The sequence below is a fragment of the Oryctolagus cuniculus genome, chromosome 11 (assembly GCF_051225735.1).
Source record: "Oryctolagus cuniculus isolate XC-2025 breed Fujian yellow rabbit chromosome 11, ASM5122573v1, whole genome shotgun sequence".
NCBI classification, from domain to species: Eukaryota; Metazoa; Chordata; class Mammalia; order Lagomorpha; family Leporidae; genus Oryctolagus; species Oryctolagus cuniculus.
In genome coordinates this window covers 24,001,567-24,025,261 of record NC_142877.1, presented here as the reverse complement: position 1 = coordinate 24,025,261, position 23,695 = coordinate 24,001,567, and the positions used below count along the sequence as shown (strand labels likewise).

The window sequence follows — 23,695 nt, the reverse complement described above, 5'->3', positions numbered from 1 at the left end:
GGATTAAGTTTTTAAGCAATATGTTTTACTAAGAAAATGAAATCTGATACAAAGGAAAGCCAAATGAAGTAGGAGAAAAAAAAAAAAAAAGAAGTGATGGAGGAGGAAAAGAAGATATTCATAGGAAATCACCATTATATCTCTCCGATCTCCCTAACAAGATTAGCTCATACAAAAACAGAAAGTCTTAGGCTTCATTGCGCATCCACTCTGGGAAGTGCTAGTATACTTAGCAAATAGTCTTAAATCACTGTTGTGAAGAGATTTATTTTCCTTTACAGCATAGTGCCTAGTATAACCTCCCTGAAACAGCTGCTTGAAAAAGAGATTTCAGGCCGGTGCCGCGGCTCAATAGGCTAATCCTCCGCCTAGTGGCGCTGGCACACCAGGTTCTAGTCCTGGTCGGGGCGCCGGATTCTGTCCCAGTTGCCCCTCTTCCAGGCCAGCTCTCTGCTGTGGCCAGGGAGTGCAGTGGAGGATGGCCCAAGTGCTTGGGCCCTGCACCCCATGGGAGACCAGGAGAAGCACCTGGCTTCTGCCTTCGCAGCAGCGCAGTGCGCCAGCCTCAGCGCGCCGGCCTCAGCGCGCCGGCCGCAGCGGCCATTGGAGGGTGAACCAACGGCAAAGGAAGACCTTTCTCTCTGTCTCTCTCTCACTGTCCACTCTGCCTGTCAAAAAAAGAAAAAGAGATTTCAGGCTTTCTTCAAGGTAGTAGTTTGTTTTCTAGGGAGAGCTAAGATCCCCTAAGAAACTAGAAAGACTCATGAAGCAATGATAGCTAAACTCTTCCAGATTTTCCAAAGGATAGATCTACTTAGCATAAACACAAATAATCACTTGCATTTTCATAACTTTTTTCATCTAGAAATATCTGCAAAGCATATAGTAATTTACTATTTTTTTCTCATACCTGTGAAGGAAATCGCTGTGATTTTCTTGTTTTATAGATACAGAAGCCAAATTATGGATTCTACAAAAATTAGATATCTAGAAAGAAACAGACTCCTGGATTCTTCACTCTGGTTCATTCTTTATGCTGAGCACCACTCCAGCTTTCCAGCTGCCTAATAGTAAGCAAATGATGATAATCTTGCGATTATATTTGAAATTGTTTTCATTGGTTTTAGAATATTCCATAGTCTCTTAAACCCATTAAATAGCGAGCAGTAGAAACTTTGTGTTAAATAGTGACAGAATGCAGATCTCATGATTTTAGTCTAGTACTCTTTCTATTTAGTAAACAAGGCCACACATCCTAATGGCTGATATTTAACTTGCAGAAAGCACAATTAAAATAGATATGATAATCCACAATGGAAAATCCAGCCCTTTTCATCATAACATGGGCCTTTACAAGTTAGGTTTTGGGGCTGGGGTTGTGGTGTAGTAGGTTAAGCCGCCACATGTAACATATGGGCACTGGTTCAAGTCCTGACTGCTCCACTTCCAATGAAGCTACCTGCTAATGTGCCTGGGAAAGCAGCAGAAAATGATTCAAGTGTTTGGGCCCCTGTACTCAGGTGGTAGACTTAGAGGAGGCTCCTGGCTCCTGGCTTCAGACTGGATTGTTATCCTTTGAGAATAAAAATGGTAGGAATGAATTCTTTATTATAATTATTAAGTTTAGTCAAATGTAGAAATGACTTAAGAGGTTATCTTTAACTGTGTCGCTGAAATTTAGGAATCACCAGTCCTAAGCAAATAGGCCAACAAATACTATTTCTAAAAGCATCAGTATGTCAATGATTCCCAAATCTGTATTTCTGATCCACACCTCTCTGAATTCCAGCCTCATTTTTCTACATTTGCTTGTTTCAGTTATTGTGATTAAAACAGAACTCTGGGTATGTCCCACAATGAATTTTTGTCATCTCAGTTAAGGACATTGGTTGCTACCTAGTTCTTAATTTGTGCTTAAGTAAGAAACTTAATTCCCATAATTCCTTCCTTTCCCTTCCTTATCCAATTCATTATCAAGCCTTGTGGATTCTATATCCAAACTAAATATCAAATACAACTTCTGTCCTTCTATGCTGCCACTAGTGACTGTTATCTCTTTCTTGAATATTACAGTATTGTTCTCTTGTCCCTTCATAACACCAGTTTGTTTGATTTATTTGGTCTGTTTACTTGTTGTTGTTTTCAGATTTACTTATTTGGGGCTGGCACTGTGGCATAGTAGGTTAAGCCACCGCCTGAAGTTCTGGCATCCCATATGGATGCAAGTTCAAGTCCTGGCTACTCCCTTCCAATCCAGCTCTCTACTGTGGCCTGGGAAAACAGTGGAAGATGGCCCAAGTCCTTGAGGCCCTGCACCTGCATGGGAGACCCAAAAGAAGCTCCTAACTCCTGGCTTCAGATTGACCAAGCTCCTGCTGTTGCTGCCATTTGGGGAGTGAACTAGCAAATGAAAGACTTCTCTATTTCTCTCTTTCTCTGCATCTCTGTAACTCTGCCTTTCAAATAAATAAATCAATCTTTTATAAAAGGATTTACTTGTTTGTTTATTTGAAAGGCAGAGGACAGAAAGAAAGAGAAAACACTTCCATATGCTGGTTTACTCCCCAGATGACCACAACAACCAAAGTTGGTAGGGACCCAAGTACCACTGCCTTCCTGGGCTCATTAGCAGGAAGTTGGATTGGAAGCAGAGTAACTTGGTCTCATACTGATACTCCAATATGGGATGCTGACATTCCAAGTAGGAGCTTAACCCATTGTGCCAGAATGCCCACCCATGCTGTTTATTTGTAATTTTCTTAATCTTAATTCTTTTGAGTGTATCTTAATTCACTTAATTTAGAATGTATCTAAATTCCTTGAGGATAGATACAAAATCTTTCTTGATAATCCTAATATTCCCAGTAACTGAAACAGTACATGGTTTATCATAGGTGATTATTCATTATTTGATAAAATTTGTTGAGTTAAATACTTAATACTACTCAGTACTACAATGAAAATTTATTAGTATCCAGAATTATAACGTGAATGCTTACAGTGAAATATTTGAAGTTGGAGTCTTTATTTAATCATGTAAGAATAAGTAAAACTAAAATGATTAAAATCAATTATATTACAGGAAAAATGTACTTCACATTAGAGAATCATCTGTTAGAGCAGGAAATTGTTTATTATGGCATGTTCCTAGCTCCTTAGAACAAAATCTAGCACAAAGTATATTCTTTGTAAATATTTGATGAATGACTATATGTGAGTAAATTAGAATTATACTTTATATTGTGAGTTGACCTCAAGTATCTGTTCTTTGCTACATGCCTTAGGAAAGTCAGATTTCTGGGCTTTGAAGTTATATATGAGATCCTGAACTCTGATGCTCCAACATGATGCTCTTTGAGACCCTGCTTGGTTAGCCAACTGAATTTCTTGATTCTCTATAACTAGTTTATCCTCCACCTAAGCTGTAGAGTTTCCTGGGGTGGGGGGTGGGGGCTTAATGCTGTTCTCCTGCCTAAAAGTCAGTAAATTCTCTGTTATCTTCAGGATAATAGCTATCCATAGTCTCACTCCCCAACCCTCCTCACCATGCTGCTGTCTACCCCTACAATTTCCTGTCATGTATTCTAAGTTCCAGTACACTAATTCCTTAATATTTCATGATTTGTTGTATTATTTTTTCTATGCTATTTCCTTGGCTGAAATTTCCTTTCTCCCTCTTTCCACTTGACAACTCCTGTCATCCTTTAAGAACCAGCCTAGATGTTACTGTATTTTGTTTTGTTTTCAAAGAAGCCTTTGATTTCTGTGGGAAGGAGAAAGCTGTTCTTTTCTCTCTACTTGTCTTCTGATCATTCCATTACAACCCTTATCATATCATATTGTAGTTATCTCTGGGATCCTGGAGGGCAAAACCTGTGTCTTACTCATCTTTCTTTGCTTCCCCAACACCTAACATGTGTTTGTAAATGCAAGAACTCATATAGAGTAATAGACATGAGCACAGATAAATAATTTGCAGCAGTCTTATCTTCTTGAAAGTAGCCTCCTTCCCAAGGGGGAATGGAAAACTTTCCATCTGTATTCTGTTTGGAATTTTTGTTTGTGAACACAAAAACTGTAGGAAAAAAATGTTTTACATACTCCCTTTAGGATTTACTATAAAAGGAGATGATAACATTCTCTTGACAGGTTAGCAGGCTGTCAGAAGTGATTCAGTCTACCTTGTACACATTCAGCACCTTGGATTGTCACTATTCATTGCCCGTCTTTCTCCCTTGGCTCTTGAGAGACTTTGTAACCCCAACAACCTGCACAATGCCTAGTATTTAGTGCAGGAACTCAATAAATGTTGAAAGAAGGCATAAATTAATATGTAAAATTTAAAAACAAACGTCTTCATCTTTCTCTTTTTTAAAGATTTATTTGAGAGGCAGAGCTACAGAAAGAGGGAGAGGCAGAGAGAGAGTGGTCTCCCATCTGCTGGTTCACTCCTGCAATGGCCAGAGCTGGGACAATATGAAGCCAGGAGCCAGGAGCTTCTGGGTCTCCCATGTGAGTGCAAGGACCCAAGAACTTAGACCGTTTTCTACTGCTTTCCTAGGCCATTAGTAGGGAGCTGGATCAGAAGCGGAGTAGCTGGGATATGAATTGAAGCCCATGTGGGTTGCTGGTGCTGCAGGCAGAGGCTTAACATATTGTGCCGCAGTGCTGGCCCAAACTTCCTCCTCTTATTACCAAAAGCTCATTCCTTGTCAGTGGTGTTGAATAAAAATTACATAGATAAAGTTTGAAGATAAAGGAAAGAGAAAGTTTAATCTATTAATAGATAAGGGAGTAGCAGGCTGCCATCTCCAGATCTACCATCCTGCTGAAGGAGGGTTCACTGGGATTTTTAAGAAGACTGCTAGGAAGGGGGAGTCTGGAATAAGGGGATTCAGAGCAGGGACAGTTGCATGCTGGCTTCCCACCAGTCGATAAGGAGCTGGTTGGAGTCACAGTGCTTACTTGGTCCAGTTACATGTACAGTTCTTGTCAGAGTTCCTGGTTGTCCAGGAATACCATACCTTTCAGGGAATTTTTATGATGGCCAAGTGGGCTTCAGTACTTTATGCCATGGCCTTGGGATTTCTCTGCCTAGACCTGGAAGTTCCCTAAATAAAATCTCTTGAGATAATAGTGGTCATTAAGGTTTTATCTATTGAAGAAGCAAATGACCTTGTGAGTCCAGTAATTAGAACCTTGTATGGCTGGCTGTATCACTCCTTCATTCAATAAGTTGATTTTAGTGCTGTCAAAAGGCAGAGCAAGGACACTTTAAGCTAAGAGAGGGAGGTTAGAAGACTAAGGCCTGATGGTAGTTAACATTTGCATTCAAGGCATTGTTTGTGGGCTTGCTTTCACTCTCAGATAATTTGTGTACTCCATCTTGAAATATCTTTAGGTGCCACTTCTTAACAGCTTTTTCTTTTTGTAAATGTAAATATCTAAGATTTTTTTCTTGTAGTTTTTTTGTTTCGTTTTATTTATTTGAGAGGCAGAGAGGGAGGGAGGGAGACAGACACGGGGAGAGAGAAGGAGTGTTCCCAAATACTGGTTCATTCCCCAAATGCCCACAAGGATACAGCTGGGCCAAGATGAAACCAGGAGCCAGGAAAATTCAGTCCAGGTCTCATCTGTGGGTGGCTGGGACCCAACTACTAGAACAATCATTTGCTTCCTGCCAGGGTGTGCAGTAGCAGGAAGCTGGAATCAAGTGCTGGAACTGGAGCTGGGACTTGAACCCAGCCACTCCAATATAGAACATAGGCATCTTACCCACTGGGTCAAACACCTGTCCCACAAAACCTTTTCTAACCAAGTCAGACTACTATAATTTTGCCCTTCTCTGATGTCATGTAATGCTTCTATCATTGAACATTTAGACTATGCTATATTTGCATTGTTATTTATTTTTAATGTATTTGTCTTTTGTTTCCAGCTAGATTATAAAATCCATGAGAGCAGGGTTCATGTGCTATAAACTATGTCTCCTACAGTGTTTTAGATCTAGTAGGATCTTAATAAATTGTTGGGGAAGTTACCAAGTGTTAGTGTCTTGGTATCTCTACAGAAGACTTCAAAGCTCTTAAGAAAGCCACAATGAGATAGCATCCCACACCCTTAGAATGGTGATTACTTATCCCAAAAAAAGAAAAAAAAATCCACATACCAGGAAATGACGTGTTAGCAAGTATTTGGAAAAATTAGAACCCTCATGCAATATTGGTAGAGATGTTAAATGGTATAGCCACTATGGAAAACAGTATAATAACCTCCTCAATATTTTAATATATTTATTTATTAGAGTGACACAGAGAAACAGGGCTTTCCCATACATGGGTTGACTCCCCAGGTCCCTACAACAGTCAGGGTTGAGCTAAGCTTGACTGAAGCTAGAAACTGAGAACTCAATCTGGGTTTCCTACATGGGTGGCAAGGACCTAACCACTTGAGCCATCATCTGCATCCCAGAGTCTACATTAACAGGAAGCTAGAGTTGGGAGCTAGAATTGAAATTTGAACCAAGGCACTCTGAAATGGGATGTGGGCATCCTAAATGTTAGGCCAAACACTCACCCACCCCAAAATTTTAAAATGGAATTACCACATGATCCAGCAGTTCTACTTTGGGGTTTGCATCTAACATAATGGAAAGCAGGCTGTCAAAAAGACCTATATTCATAGCTGCATTATTCACAATAGCCAATAGGTAGAAGCAACTCAGGTGTCCATGGCAGGATGAATAAAGAAAATGTAATATAATATATTTATACAAAGGAATATTATTCAGCCTTAAAAAGGAAGGAGATTCTGATACATGATACATCATGAATGAATCTTGAGGACATTATGCTAAGTGAAATAAGCCAGTCACAAAAGACAAATCTATGCTACCCATTTATATAGATTACCTAGAGTAGTCAAACCCACAGAAACAGAAAGTAGAATGGTAGTTATCAGGAGCGGGGAGGAGGAGGGAAAAGAGGAGTTGTTGAATGGTTATAAGATTTCAGCTTTGCAAGATAAAAAGAGTTCTGGAAGCTAGTTGTACAACAATGAAAGTGTACATAACTGACTTACACACTTAAAATGGTTAAGGTGATAAAATTTTTGGTATATGTGTTTTATCACACTTTATAAAAGAGAGTGAACAGGGAGTCAAAAGACCAAGGTTGGAGTTCTTGGTTGTTCCAGTGACTGACGAATCTTCAAGCAAGTCACTTCTTTACTCAGTGCCTCTGTTTCTTCATCTTTAATTAGGATAATAAAGCTTGCTGGCTAAGATTTTGTATGAGAATCATAAAAAAGCCAAAAAATAAAATAACTTTTAATGTAATTTTTTTGATCAGTAGCATTTTCAGTATTCTAGAGTCGCTGATCCCTTAATTATTAATTACAAGTTTCATGTATTGTTTCACAACAGAATATTCCTAAAACTGCCTCAGCAATAGTCAGTTACCACTTCAAAGGTTTGTATGCTAAACCCTTAAAATTGTGGCTGCTCACCTTATAATTTGGCTCCTGGAAAAAGCAAATAAACAGTCTTTATGAGGACTATTGATGCCCTTAGATGCTAATTATCAATTTGGCTTAGCATTATTGAGGAATTACAAGCACAGGATTTTCATATTAAATAAGAAAAATGTTCCCAAATAATGAGGTCAAGAGGAAGAATTAACAGCTGTTGAGTACCTATTAAGAATCAACCCTGGAACTTGAACTTCCTTGTGCCTCAGTTTTCTTACAGGAGACCAAGAGAAGGTTCAGGGAGCATGATGGGGGTGGTCCAGATCCTGCAGTGTTACCAAAACCAGGGACAGTGTGGGGGGGTCGCCATGTGAAACTGTTGAGGTGGGAGACTGAACTCCACCTGAGTGACTTTGGGGGCAGTGTCTTCATGATGTCAGTTAGCCTCACCCAGTTTTCACAATGTACAGGTGTTACTATTTTCTTTCACGTGGGTGGCAGAAGTTTTGTCTCTGGGGCTTATGTTGTGATGTGAGGGGTTAAGCTGCCACTTGCAATGATGGCCCATACAGGTGCCAGTTCAAGTCCCAGCTGCTCCACTTCTGATCCAGCTCCCTGCTAATGTGCCCGGGACAGCAGTGGAGGATGGCCCAAGTGCTTGGGCTCCTGCACCCATGTGGGAGACCTAAATGAAGCTCCTGGCTCTTGTTTTGTTGTTGTTAAAGATTTTATTTATTGGCCGGCACCGCGGCTCACTAGGCTAATCCTCCGCCTAGCGGCGCCGGCACACCGGGTTCTAGTCCCGGTCGGGGCGCCGGATTCTGTCCCGGTTGCCCCTCTTCCAGGCCAGCTCTCTGCTGTGGCCAGGGAGTGCAGTGGAGGATGGCCCAGGTGCTTGGGCCCTGCACCCCATGGGAGACCAGGAAAAGCACCTGGCTCCTGGCTCCTGCTATCGGATCAGCGCGGTGCGCCGGCCGCAGCGCGCCGGCCGCGGTGGCCATTGGAGGGTGAACCAACGGCAAAGGAAGACCTTTCTCTCTGTCTCTCTCTCTCAGAGGTAGAGTTACCGACAATGAGAGGGAGAGACAGAGAGAAATGTCTTCCTTCTGCTGGTTCACTCCCCAAATGGTTGCAATGGCTACGCTGATCTGAAGCCAGAAACCAGGTGCTTCTTCCCAGTCTCCCGTGTGGGTGCAGGGGCCCAAGGACTTGGGCCATCTTCTGCTTTCCCAGGCCATAGCAGAGAGCTGGATTGGAAGAGGAGTAGCCGGGACTAGAACCAGCGCCCATACGGGATGTCAGCGCCACAGGCGACGGATTAACCTACTGCTCCATGGTGCCGGCCCCCTGACTCCTGGTTTTGGCCTGGTCCAGCCCTGGCTGTTGCAACCATTTGGGGAGTGAACCAGGAGATGGAAGATCTCTCTGTAACTCTACCTTTCAAATAATAAAATAATTTTTTTTTTTTTTGACAGGCAGAGTGGATAGTGAGAGAGAGAGAGAGACAGAGAAAAAGGTCTTCCTTTTGCCGTTGGTTCACCCTCCAATGGCCGCCATGGCTGGCATGCTGCGGCTGGCGCACCTCACTGATCCAAAGGCAGGAGCCAGGTGCTTCTCCTGGTCTCCCATGGGGTGCAGGGCCCAAGGACCTGGGCCATCCTCCACTGCCTTCCCGGGCCACAGCAGAGAGCTGGCCGGCGCCCAGACCAGGACTAGAACCCGGTGTGCCGGCGCCGCTAGGTGGAGGATTAGCCTATTGAGCTGCAGCACCGGCCCCAAATAATTTTTTTTTTTTTAAAGAATCAACCCCTCTTGCAGCTAGGTTGTGTGTAGCATTTAATACAACAACCTTATAAAGTTGATAAAATACTAATTTTGTAGAGAAAATAAAGCTCAGAGAAGCTAAGTCACTTACTCAAGATTACACAATGAATGACAGAAATAAGTGAGTCTAGAGCTTTCTACTATGTTTCATTGCTCTCAAATATAGTTGACTATTGCTGCTGGTGATAGTTTGTGATACATGTTTGATTTATATTTGTTCATTTATATCAGTTACTTTATCATTACAATAAGTAAGAAAAATGTATAGGGATGATTGCCAGAACTTTACAAATAAGGAAACAGTGGTCAGAAAATTTAACTTGTTTCTGACATCAAGCAACCAGCAAATAGTAAGATTGGGACACAGGTATTTCTCAGACCCCTGTTTTTTCACATCAACCTCAGAAGAATTTTAGAATTTTCTGGTTCTTTTTATTGGAGAAAAGACAGCATTTTGTGAGTCTTGCACTCTGATTATACATGAACACACCAAACACAGATGATTATCCCTGTGCACACTCCCAAATAAGTTAATTTTTTAAAAAAGATTTATTTATTTTCAAACTAGAACTTTATACTAAACCACATAATCATTTGGCCATGAGAAATAAAGGTAAGTTCAGGGGTGGGTGTGGAGACAACAGCAGGTTAAATCACTGCCTAGGATGCCTGCATCCCATATCAGAGTGCCTAGGATCCAGTCCCACATAAGCCCTCCAATCTAGCTTTCTTCTTCTTCTTCTTTTTCCTCTTCCTCTTCCTCTTTTATTTGAAAGGCAGAGTCACAGAGAGAGAGAGGGAGAGATAAAGGGAGAGAGACATCTTCCGTATGCTGGTTCACTCCCCAGATGGCCACAGGGAGCTATATCAAAAGTAGAGCAGCCAGGAAAAAAAAAAAAAAAAAAGGCAGTTATAAGATGCCCCAAGTCCTTGGGCCCCTACACCCACATGGGAGACCAGAGGAAGCTCCAGGCTCCTGGCTTTGGATTGGCACAACTCCAGCCATTGTGGCCAGTTGGAGAATGGACCAGTGGATGGAAGACCTCTCTCTCTCTCTCTCCCTCTCTGCCTCTTCTCTCTCTGTGTAACTCTTTTCAAATAATAAATGAATAAATCTTTTTTTTTTTTTAAAAAAGAAGTAGAGCAGCCAGGACTCGAACCTGTACCCACATGGGATGCTGGCACTGCAGGTAGCAGCCCTCCAGCTTCCTTCTAATACACCTGGGAGGCAACAGATGATGGCTCAGATACTTGAGTCCCTGCCATTATCATGGGAGACCTGCATGGAGTTGCTAGCTTCTGGCTTTGGCTTGGCACAGCAGTGGCTGTCGTGGGTATTTGGGGGGTGAGCTAGCAATGGAAGACTTCTGTCTCTATATATATCTCTATCTCTCTCTAACCGGCACTCTGACATGGGATGCCAGCATTACAAGTAGTGGCCACATATAGCTCCGGCTGCTGCGGCCATTTTGGGGGGTTAACCAGCGGAAGGAAGACCTTTCTCTCTGTCTCTCTCTCTCACTGTCTGTAACTCTACCTGTCAAATAAATAAATAAAAAATCTTAACAACAACAAACAAGTAGTGACCACAATGCCAACCCCAATACATAAACATTTAAAGACAAAATATTTTCTGGCATACAAGGAGCACAAATATACCTACCCACAAGGAGCACAAATATACCTACCCACATAACATAACTCTTTTTAGGAAACTACTGGAACATGTACTCTACTAAAACAAGAGATATAAGGATATATCTTTTAGGGAACAGAATCAACTTAGGAAGGAAGCGAAAGGGAGCCACAACATAACAGCTACACAGCTGATCTAGCAAGCAACAATTAGATGGAAGGAAGGAGGGCTCCAGGGCAGTGTTTCCAGAGAGCCTGATAGATTATTTGACATATTTATAGTGGAAACAATTTACCAGTTTTCATATTTTCACATTTCTGTGTTAGGGTGTGGAAAAATTAGTAATGATACAGAAAATTTGGCAAACAAAAAAAGCTGAGAAAATTATTAACTCTAAGAATAACAAAGTGATGTCAGACAGGAAATGTAATCATACTATTTGTTTCAGATGTGATCATAATAAGGGTAACAAAAACATTTTCATTAAAAAATCATGATATATTGGCCGGTGCCACGGCTCAATAGGCTAATCTTCCACCTGCGGTGCCGGCACCCTGGGTTCTAGTCCCGGTCGGGGAGCCGGATTCTGTCCCAGTTGCTCCTCTTCTAGTCCAGCTCTCTGCTGTGGCCTGGGAGTGCAGTGGAGGATGGCCCAAGTCCTTGGGCCCTGCACCTGCATGGGAGACCAGGAGAAGCACCTGGCTCCTGGCTTCAGATCAGTGTAGTACACTGGCCGCGGCGGCCATTTGGGGGGTGAACCAATGGCAAAGGAAGACCTTTCTCTCTGTCTCTCTCTCAGTCCACTCTGCCTGTCAAAAAAAGAGAAAGAAGGAGAGACAGAGATCTTCTATCCACTGGTTCATTTCCCAAATGGCTGCAATGGCTGGGGCTGGGCTGGGCGGAAGCCAGGAGCCAGGAACTCTATCCGGATCTCCCACGTGGGTGGCAGAGGCCAAAGTACTTGGGCCGTCTTCTGCTGCTTCCCAAGGCACGTTACCAGGGAAAAAGATTAGGAGGTAGAGCAGCCAAAACACAAACCAGAGCCCATATGGAATTCCAGCATCACAGGCAGTGGCTTAACCCACTAAATCACAACGCCAGTCCCAAAATACACTTCAATAAAATAAAAATGTCCTCTCTAAGGTTGTCTTAAAATTTTTTTAAGGATTTATTTATTTATTTGAAAGTCAGGTGCAGGGTCTCAAGGACTTGGGCCACCTTCTATTGCTTTCCCAGGCCATAGAAGAAAGATGGATCAGAAGCTGAGCCAGCCGGCGCCGCAGCTCAATAGGCTAATCCTCCACCTAGCGGCACCGGCACACCAGGTTCTGGTGCCGGTTGGGGAGCTGGATTCTGTCCCAGTTGCCCCTCTTTCAGGCCAGCTCTCTGCTATGGCCAGGGAGTGCAGTGGAGGATGGCCCAGGTCCTTGGGCCCTGCACCCCATGGGAGACCAGGAGAAGCACCTGGCTCCTGGCTTCAGATCAGCGCAGTACACCGGCCAGCGCGCGGAGGCCATTGGAGGGTGAACCAATGGCAAAAGGAAGACCTTTCTCTCTGTCTATCTCTCTCTCACTGTCCACTCTGCCTGTAAAAAAAAAAAAAAAAAAAAAAAAAAAAGAAGTTGAGCCACTGGGTCTTGAACCGGCGCCCATATGGGATGCCAACACTGTAGGCAGTGGCTTTACCTGCTACACCACAGCGCTGGCCTCATCTTTGCATTCTCTCTCTCTCTCTCTCTCTTTTAAAGATTTGTTTATTTATTTATTTGAAAGTCAGAGTTACACAGAGAGAGGAGAGGTGGGGTGGGAGGGGTCCTCCACCCAATGGTCCACTCCCCAGTTGGCCACAGTGGGGCGGAGCTGCTCCGATCCAAAGCCAGGAGCCAGGAGCTTCCTCCAGGTCTCCCACGCGGGTGCAGGGGTCCAAGGACCCAGGCCATCCTCTACTGCTTTCCCAGGCCACAGCAGAGAGCTGGATCGGAAGTAGAGCTGCCAGGTCTTGAACCGGCGCCCATATGGGATGCTGGTACTTCAGGCCAGGGCGTTAACCAACTGCGCTGCTGCGCTACAGCGCCATCTCCTCATCTTTTCATTCTCTTAAGAAAGTTTTTGAAAACAGCAGTTTTATTTTTTTTTAATGAAGTTCACTTCCATTTTTTTCTTTCCTTTTTTTTAATTTTATTTATTTGAGAGACAGAGTTACAGACAGATTTAGAGAGACAGACAGACAGAGAGAAAGGTCTTCCATCTGCTGGTTCACTCCCCAAATGGCTGCAAAGGCCAAGCTGGGCTGATCCAAAAACAGGAGCTTCTTCCAGGTCTCCCATGTCGTTGCAGGAGCCAAATACTTGGGCCATCTTCCACTGCTTTCCTAGGCCATAGTAGAGTGCTGACTCAGGACATGAACTGGCACACATACGGGATGCCACCACCACAGGCAGGCAGAAGCTTAGCTTACTATGACACAGCACTGGCCCCTCAATTTTTTCTTTTATGGTTAGTTCTTTTTAAGAAATATTTGAGGGGCCAGAGCTGTGGTGCAGCAGGTTAATCTGCCATTCACATGCTGGTTCATGTCCTGGCTACCCTGCTTCCAATCCAGCTCCCTGCTAATGCTCCTGGAAAAGCAGTGGAAGATAGCCTAAATCCATGGACCCCTGCACCCATATGGGAGACCTAGAGGAAGCTCTTGGCTCCTGGCTTTGGCCTGGCCCAGCCCTGGCTGTTGCAGCCATTTGGGAAGTGAACCAGCAGGTGGAAGATCTCTCTCTCTCTGTCTCTCCCTCCTTCTCTCTCTCTAAGTCTGACTTTCAAATAAAATAAATAAATATTAAAAATAAAAAAGAAATATTTGGAGGGTTGGCATGGTTAAACCACTGCTTGCAATGTTTGCATCATCCATATTAGAATGCTAGTTTGAGTACTGACTGCTCCGCTTCTGATTCAGCTCCCTAATAACATGTCTGGGAAGGTAGGGAAAGATGGCCAAAGTACTGGGCCCCTGCCATCCTGGTGAGAGACCATGATGGAGTTCCTGGCTCCTGGCGTTGGCCTGGCTCCATTCTGACTGTTGCAGGCATTTCATGAGTGAGCTAGTGGATGGAAAATCTTTTCTCTATCTATCTATCTCTCCCTCTCTGTCATTCTTCTTTTCAAATAAATAAATTAATAAATCTTTAAAAAAATCATCGTAAGCTCAAGGACTTAAGCACATTTGATTAATTTTAGTCCATTGAAATATTGTGTTAGCATTCCAATTGTCTCAATTTTACTCAGTGAAAACTTCTTTAAATTGTTTCTTGAGTTCTTGTGATAAAATCCTAGAATTTTTTGATTGCTTTCTTGCTCAAAATAGTTCAGATTCAATTGATACTTTTTCTGATCTAGATCTACAGTTAACTATATTTCTTTTTCTTTTTCTTTTTTCTTTTTCTTTTTTTTTTTTTTGACAGGCAGAGTGGACAGTGAGAGAAAGAGACAAAGAGACAGAGAGAAAGGTCTTCCTTTTCCGTTGGTTCACCCCCACAATGGCCACTGCGGCTGGCACACTGTTGCCTGCGCACCACGCTGATCTGAAGCCCGGAGCCAGGTGCTTCTCCTGGTCTCCCATGCAGGTGCAGGGCCCAAGGAACTTGGGCCATCCTCCACTGCCCTCCTAGGCCACAGCAGAGAGTCGGACAGGAAGAGGAGTGACTGGGACAGAATCTGGCGCCCCGACTGGGACTAGAACCTGGAGTGCCGGCACCGCAGGTGGAGGATTAGCCTATTGAGCCACGGCGCCGGCCAATTAACTATATTTCTAAGACATCCTAATTTATTTTAGTGGGAAATGGTATTTCAAAATCATAGTCTAGGCATTAGAGATGCTTATTACTACTGGGAAGGTCATTGTTTCTAGACCATCACTGTATGTATGTTTATACTCACATAAAGATAGTTTTATTTATTTTCTTATAACTGCTTGTGCTTCCTAAATCTGAGAATTTTGTTTCTTGCATTCAATTTTGGAAAATAGTTTTAGAATCTCAAATCAGGGGGCTGGCACTGTGGTACAGTGGGTTAAAGCCCTTGCCTAAAGCGCTGGCATCCCATATTGAGTCCCGGCTGCTCCACTTTCGATCCAGCTCTCTGTCATGGCCGGGAAAGCAGTGGAGGATGGCCCAAGTCCTTGGGCCCCTGCACCCACGTGGGAGACCCAGAAGAAGCTCCTGGCTCATGGCTTCGGATCAGCGTAGCTCCAGTTGTTGCGGCCAGTCGGGGAGTGAACCAGCAGATGGAAGACCTCTCTCTCTCTCTCTCTCTCTCTGCCTCTCCTTCTCTCTCTCTATAACTCTGACTTTCAAATAAATACATAAATAAATCTTTTCAAAAAAAATCTCAATTCAGTTTTCCAAAATTAGTTGTATAATTTTACATTCCCATCCACAATATATGCGCATTCTAGTCATTTTGCAATATTCATCCACAGTTGGTATTGTCAGTCATTTAATTGTAACCAAACTGGTGAATGTGTAGTGATGCCCCATTTTGGTTGTAACTTGTGATTCCTTTATGAAATTATGTTGCATAGGAACAACCACTGAATGGTCTTAAGCTTCTTTTCACGATCTCTGAAGCAAACATGGAAATGAAGTTGATGGAAAATAAACACCAGTTTCTAAAAAAAAAAAATGAAATGATGTTGCATACCTTTTCATATTTTTTTGGCCATTTGCGTATCTTTTGTCATATGTTTGTTGAAACCATTTGCATAGATTTTTTAGTTTGGTTATTCTCTCTCAGTCTTAAATTTATTTATTTATTTATTTGAAAGGCAGAGTTAGAGTGAAGGAAAGATATATAGAGAGAGCGAGCGAGTGAGCGAGCAAGAGAGAGAGAGAGTGCTTCCATCTACTGATTTATTCCCTAAATGGCTACAATGGCTGGGGCTGGTCTAGGCTGAAGTCAGGGGCCTGGAACTCCACCCAGGTTTCCTATATGGGTGCCAGAGGCCCAAGCACTAGGGCCATCTTTCACTGCCTTCCCAGATGCATTAGTAGGAAGCTGGCTCAGAAGCAGGATAGCCAGGACTTGAACCTGTGCCCATATGGGATGCCAGCATTGCAGGCAGTGGCTTAACCCACTGTGTCACTGCACTAACCCCAGTTGTTTTAGTTTTTTATATGATGGATACAAGTTATTTGATATATGTATATATTATAAATATTTTCCTATGGTCTATAGCTTACTTTTTCACTGTCTTGAAATCTATTGATGAACTTATGAACTGACTCTTTATAACTGTGAAATTTTACTGTACATTTTGTCACTTTGAAGTTGCCTAGGCCGGCGCTGCTGCTCACTAGGCTAATCCTCTGCCTGCAGCACTGGCACATGGGGTTCTAGTCCCAGTTGGGGCACCAGATTCTGTCTCGGTTGCTCCTCTTCCAGTCCAGCTCTCTGCTGTGGCCCAGGAGGGCAGTGGAGGATGGCCCAAGTCCTTGGGCCCTGCACCCACATGGGAGACCAGGAGAAGCACCTGGCTCCTGGCTTCAGATCAGCGCGGTGCGCCGGCTGCAGCAGCCACTGGGGGATGAACCAACGGAAAAGGAAGACCTTTCTCTCTCACTGTCCACTCTGCCTGTCAAAAAAAAAAAAAAAAAAAAAAAAAAAAGAAGTTGCCTAAATTGAAGAGATCATCTTTTATAGTACTTTATCTGGGAGAATTTTGTGTGATCAGGGTTGAGGTTATATTACTGAGGAGAGGTTTAGTATTTGTTCTTTTTTTTTTTTTAAGATTTTTATTTATTTATTTGAGAGGTAGAGTTACAGACAGTGAGAAGGAGAGACGACAGAGAGAGAAAGGTCTTCCTTCTGTTGGTTCACTCCCCAAATGGCCGCATTGGCTGGAGCTGCGCCGATCCGAAGCCAGGAGCGAGGAGCTTCTTCCTGGTCTCCCATGTGGGTGTAGGGGCCCAAGCACTTGGGCCATCTTTCACTGCTTTCCCAGGCCACCACAGAGAGCTGGATTGGAAGAGCAGCAGCCGGGACTAGAACCCAGCGCCCATATAGGATGCTGGCACCACAGGCAGAGGATTAATCTACTGCACCATGTTGCCGGCCCCTAGTATTTGTTCTTTCTTTTTGTTTTTTAAAGACTGTTCTTTTTCTACTGCACAGTCTTTTTTTTTTTTCTTAAAATTTATTTATTTATTATTTGAAAGGCAGAGTTACAGAGAGAGAGAGAGAGAGAGACAGAGAAACAGAGACGTCTTCCATCCACTGGTTCACTCCCAGATGGCCACAACAACTGGAGTTGAGCCAATACAAAGCCAGGAGCAAGGAGCTTCTTCTGGGTCTCCTATGTGGGTACAGGGGCCCAAGGACTTGGGCCATCTTCTACTGCTTTTCCAGGCCATAGCAGAGAGCTATATCAGAAGTGGAGCAACCGGGTCTCGAACCAGCACCTATATGGGATGCCGGCACTGCAGGTGGCAGCTTTACTTGTTACACCACAGCACCAGCCCAGTATTTGTTTTTTTTTTATTTTTTTTTTATTTTTGATAGGCAGAGTGGACAGAGAGAGAGACAGAGAGAGAAAGGTCTTCCTTTGCCGTTGGTTCACCCTCCAATGGCCGCCGCTGCAGCTGGCGCACCGCGCTGATCCGATGGCAGGAGCCAGGATCCAGGTGCTTTTTCCTGGTCTCCCATGGGGTGCAGGGCCCAAGCACCTGGGCCATCCTCCACTGCACTCCCTGGCCATAGCAGAGGGCTGGCCTGGAAGAGGGGCAACCGGGACAGAATCCGGCGCCCCGACCGGGACTAGACCCGGTGTGCCGGCGCCGCAAGGTGGAGGATTAGCCTATTGAGCCACGGCGCCGGCTCAGTATTTGTTTTTATTATATATCCTCTGTAGGACAGTTGTTTTAATTTACTTTTTGGTTTGAAGGTTCTGAAAACATGTGGTTAGTGTAAATATGATCCTTCAGCCCACTTGAGGATGGGCCAGTGGTTACAAATTTTTGAGAAAGATTTTTTTCATGTAGATCAAGGCTAAAACAGATGTACTTCCTGGTTATATCCCTATTATAGTAATAATAATAATAATAAGATGTCTCATTGAAGGTCCTGGTTTTTCCTGAACATCTGAATTATAATTCCCCACTTCATTTTCTGTTCCTATGTATCTGGCAAAACACCATTTCCTTGATAACTGAGCCAAGCAACTTTTTCCTCTCTTGTATCCATTAGATTAATTTGTTCTTATTCTCCGCTTTCAGCTCCCTCTGTATTTTCAGTGCCTGGACTGAAGGTGGGAGTGGGAGAGTAGAGAATAAGGAGAGTGAGAGAGAAAAGAATGGGGGTAGGGGAAGATAGCTGGGACTTCTACTATTTTAGAAGTTCACTGTTCACCTAAAGTAATGTTTATAAGACGAACATTTGGCTGAGGGTTAAGACTCTGATTGAGACACTCAGGTTCTGTATTGAGTGCCTGGATTCAATACCCACCTCTAGCTCTGGACTCTAGCTTCCTGCCATCACAGGCCCTGGGAAGCTCAAGTATTTGGGTTCGTGCTAACCAAATGGGAAACCTGGATTGGGTTCCTAGCTCCTGGATCACAGCTTTGGTCTCTACCCAGTTTTAGCCTCAGAGGCATTTGGGGTACAAACCAGCAATTATTAGCTCTCCCTTTCTCTAGCTCTGTCTCTGAATCTCTCAAATGAATACATTTTTTTAAAAAAATATTTATTTATTTATTTGAAAGGCAGAATTACATAGAGGCAGAGAGAAAGAAAGAGAGAGAGAAAGAGAGAGGTCTTCCATCCAGTGGTACACTCCCCAGATGGCCACCACGGCTGGAGCTGCGCTGATCCGAAGCCAGGAGCCAGGAGATTCTTCCAGGTCTCCCATGTGGGTGCAAGGGCCCAAGGATTTGGGATATCTTCTACTGCTTTCCCAGGCCACCACAGAGAGCTGGATCGGAAGTGGAGCAGCCGGACTCGAACTGGCGCCCATATGGGATGCTGGCATTGCAGGCGGCAGCTTTACCCACTATGCCACAGTGCCGGCCCCAAATGAATACATTTTTTAAAAATAAAAAATAATGTTTATGACATTGGACAATTGTAGGTGTTTTGTAGCATACGGTTTTCAGAAAATCTAGACTAAGGGGCCAGCATTGTGACACAGCAGGTAAAGCCACAACCTGTAACATCAGCATCTCAACTGCTCCACTTAACATCCAACTCCCTGCTATTATGGCTTAGGAAAAGCAGAAGAAGCTGGCCAAACCATCTGGGCCCTGCCATTCCTGTGGGAGACCCAAATGAAACTTCTGGCTTAGGCCTGGCTCAGCCATGGCGGTTGCAGCTATCTGGAAGTGAAACAGTGAATGGAAGATCTCTGTCTCTCTGTCTCTTCCTCTTTGTAACTCTGACTTTGAAAATAAAGAAATAAATCTTATAGAAAGAGAAAGAAAATCTAGACTGAAATATTTCTGGAAACAGAATGCCAAACATTTCTGTACCCATCAAATTATTCCTTTTCTCATTTCCTCATAGTCCCTTGGGAGAAAATATGGAAGAAAGATGTGAGGTTTTTTGAGTCAATGCAGGGTTACTTAGAGTCTGAAAAGCCAAACAGCGCAGCACAGCTTTTTTCATTAAGATTCTGCTTAATCTTTGAAGATTTTTGTAAACATTTGGTTTTGCTTAATTTTACTTGCATCCCTTTTCTCAGAAATAGGCATTAAGGGAATCCTAATGAGTTCATGAACATCAAAAAGCTCTTAAAAGTAAACCGTGATGGATTGATTGTGAGTGAAGCAAACAGGGATTAAATTTCTCTTGAAATACATATGAGTTTAATAATTAGAAGGGAAACTCTTCATAATTAAGCATTGTTTTCAGATATTTAAAATGCTTGAGAAAAGCAAAATGTTTCTACATTGTACTGTCTCAGTTTATGGCTGTTCTTAGAAACTTTAATGTTACATCCATGGAACAAATAATTCCAACAAGAAGGTGAAAAAGTCTAGCACAGTTTTTGGTACATAGGAAGCAGTTAAGGAATTGTTATTAGTCTCTCTTTCCCAAATGTTTCTTTCTTTTTTTTTTTAAGATATATTTTATTTATTTGAAAGACAGAATTACAGAAAAAGGTAGAGACAGAGAGAGGTCTTCCATCGCTGGTTCATTCCCCAGATGGCCGCAATGGCTAGAGCTGCGCCAATCCAAAGCCAGGAAGCAGGAGCCTCTTTTGGGTCTCCCACATGGGTGCAGGGGTCTAAGGACTTGGACCATCTTCCACTGCTTTCCTAGGCCATAGCAGAGAGCTGGATCAGAAGAAGAGCAGCTGGGACTAGAATCGGCGCCCATATGGAATGCCAGTGCTTCAGGCCAGGGCTTTAACCCGCTGCGCCACAGTGCCGGCCCCCCCAAATGTTTCTAATACCCCTAAATTTATTTCTGTTAAAGAAACTTCTGTCACACTTGCCCTTAGGAATATACAGTCTCAAAGAGAAGTCAGTGTACAAAGAAATTAAAGCAAAAGAATGTTTGTGGTCTGATACATAGAAAAGAAGGGGATGGAATATTTAGAATATTATACCTAAAGGATCCTAGAAACACAGCACAGGTGGTACTTGAGCTGATCATTAAAATAATTTGGTGGGCTCTGCTGGGCAGAGGGAGCAACATGTTTGTAGAAACTCAGAGGCAGGATACCAGCTTAGAATTTTTTTTTTTTTAATTGACTGCAATGGCGGAACTGAGCCGATCCCAAGTCAGGAGCCAGGAGCTTCTGGTTCTCCCACGTGGGTGCAGGGGCCTAAAGTCTTGGGCCATCCTCTACTGCCTTCCCAGGCCCAGCTTAGAACTTTTAGGGAACTGTAATTCATGTGGAGCATAAAAGAGTAGTCTAAGAAAGGGGTACAGTGAGAGATGGGGCTGCAGGGCGTTAGAAGTCTAACTACAAAGAGGCATGTGTTCTAAGACTTAGGGTTTATCTCTAAAGATCAGCATTGTGATTATCACAGTACCTTAGCACTCACTTTATACAGATTTAGTTTTAACTAAATTTATTTCTTTTAAGGCATGATTTATAAATAGGATACCCTCATTTCAAGTTTATTATTTTGTTGACTTTTGACAAACTTATATACCTGTGTAACTACCTCTATTCAATCTGTAGAATTTTACCATTACCTCAAAAACTTTGTTTTTGCCCCTTCTCAGTCATGCCCACAGATACCCAGGCAACCAGTATAGACTTCTGTCATCATAACTTTGTTTGTGTTTTCTAAAATTTCAATTAAATGGAATCATATAATGGGGCTTCGAAAAGTTTATGGAAGATGGAATTTAAAGATACTCTATACTTTAATAAACTCCTTTTTAAATTTTTTTTATTTGACAGACAGTGAGGGAGAGAGACAGAGAGAAAGGTCTTCTGTTGGTTCACCCCCCCAAATGGCAACTACGGCTGGAGCTATCCCGATGCGAAGCCAGGAGCCAGATGCTTCCTCCTGGTCTCCCATGCAGGTGCAGGGCCCAAGCACTTGGGCCATCCTCCACTGCCCTCCTGGGTCACAGCAGAGAGCTGGTGCCCCAACCAGGACTAGAACCCGGGGTGCCAGTGCCGCAGGCAGAGGATTAGCCTAGTGAGCCGCGGCGCAGGCCGCATTACTTCATTTCATTACTTCACTTTAGTGACAGTAGAGGATAGTGCACAGAATAGAGGCAGCTAAGTTTTTTGGGGGCTCTTGGAATGCTCAGGCAAGGCATGGTTCAGGCTTAGATAGGCTACTCAGACTGCTACCTGGTTAGAATATAAATCACTTAAATAAGAATGACTTATCAGGATTTGATGACTTTCTCCACAAGGATAAATTTTTTTTACTGAAGATGTTTATGCATATTTCTTTGAAGGAGAAAAAGGTAAGTGGAGTAAGGCAGGAAATTTCATGAAGGATTCTTCAACTAAGTTATGGCTTTACAAGGTTTTGTGCATTTAGATCTTCTTTTACTTGTCAATGTTCTATTTCTGTTCCTACTCTTATTATGGAGATTTGTTTTTGTTGTGTAGAAAGACGACACAATATGGAGTTAGAGGCTTCTTGCAGCCTTAGTTCTGGTAGTTACTAGGTAAGTAACTGTCTTAGTCTGTTTTGTGATTCTATAACAAAATACCTGATGTTGGATAATGTATAAAGGAATGTGATTTATTTGGCTCATGATCTGGGGGCTGGAAAGTCTGAGCAACATAGCACTGGCATCTGATGTGGATCCCCTTGGCTGTGTCACAACATAGAAGAGAAGTGGAAAGGGAAAAGGACACATGCAGAAAAAGCCACTCCTATGGGTGTGGCCTTGTTTTAAAAAGACTCTGTTCTTGGCGGGGGGGGGGGGGGGGGGCGGGGGGCACTGAGGCACATCAGGTTAAGCTGCTGCCTGCAGCATCAGGATCCCAAATGGGTGCCTGTTTGAGTCCCTACTGCTCTACTTTAGATTCAGCTACCTGCTAATGCACCTGGGAAAGCAGTGGAAGATGGCCCAAGTCCTTGGAGCCCCTGCCACCCATGTGGGAGACATGGAAGAAGCTCCTGGGTCCTGGCTGCTGGCTTCAGCCTGGCCCAGGCTTGGTCATTGCAGCCATTTGGGGAGTGAACCAGAGATGGAAGATGCCTCTGTCTCTCCCTCTCTCTTTCTCTCTGTAATTGCCTTTCATACAAATAGGAAAATCTTGAAAAAAAGAGAAAGAAAGAAAGAAAGAAAGAAAGGAAGGAAGGAAGGAAGGAAGGAAGGAAGGAAGGAAGGAAGGAAGAGAAGAGAAGAGAAGAGAAGAGAAGAGAAGAGAAGAGAAGAGAAGAGAAGAGAAGAGAAGAGAAGAGAAGAGAAGAGAAGAGAAGAGAAGAGAAGAGAAGAGAAGAGAAGAGAAGAGAAGAAAAGGAGGGTGGGCGGGAACTGTGGCGTAGCGGGTAAAGCCACCGCCTGCAGTGCCAGCATCCCGTGTGGGCGCCAGTTCCAGTCCCAGCTGCTCCACTTCCTATCCACCTCTCTGCTTTGGCCTGGGAAAGCAGAAGATAGCCCAAGTCCTTGGGCCCCTGCACTTGCATGGGAAACCCAGAAGAAGCTCCAGGCTCCTGGCTTTGGATCAGCACTGTTATGGCCATCTGAGGAGTGAACCAGCAGATGGAACACACACTCTCTCTCTCTCTCTGCCTCTCCTTCTCTCTGTAACTCTGACTTTAAAATAAATAAATAAATCTTAAAAAAAAAGAAAGAAAGAAAGAAAGGGAAAGGAGAGGAGAGAGGAGAGGAGGGGAGGAAAGAAAGAAAAGAAAGACCTGTTCTCACTAGACCCAGAATACTCTCTAAGACCCGCCTTAATCCATTCATAAAATTGGAGCACCCATGGTCTAATTATCTTATACTAGGGCCCACTTGTTAAAGGTTCCACCACCTCAACACTGTCACACTGAAGACTAACCTTCCAGTAAGTGAATCCTGAGGGTACAAACTCCATGTGAATCACAGCAGAGGGGCCTACACTGTGGTGCAGCAGATTAATGTCCTGGCCTGAAGCGCCAGCATCCCATATGGGCGCCGATTGGAAACATGGCTGCTGCACTTCTGATTCAGCTCTCTGCTATGGCCTGGGAAAGCAGTAGAAGATGGCCCAAGCCCTTGGGCCCCTGCACCCATGTGGGAGACCCAGAGGAGGCTCCTGGCTTCTGGCTTGGATCAGTGCAGCTCTGGCCATTGTGGCTAATTGGGGAGTAAACCATT

General features: G+C 43.6%; 1 protein-coding gene across 4 annotated transcripts in view; it reads left to right on the top strand.

The window, feature by feature from the left end:
- Positions 1 to 23,695, top strand: part of ASIP (agouti signaling protein) — a 192,058-nt gene that overhangs the window by 2,408 nt on the left and 165,955 nt on the right. For 2 of the 4 annotated variants that reach the window (XR_016215652.1, XR_016215653.1), the window contains exons 2-3: positions 948 to 1,070; positions 2,147 to 2,488. The gene's annotated coding sequence lies outside the window, so the exon portion shown is untranslated. Of the gene's footprint in view, positions 1 to 947; positions 1,071 to 2,146; positions 2,489 to 23,695 lie in introns of those variants that run through there. The other 2 variants (XM_070051291.2, XM_051844895.3) reach the window with 1 other exon arrangement.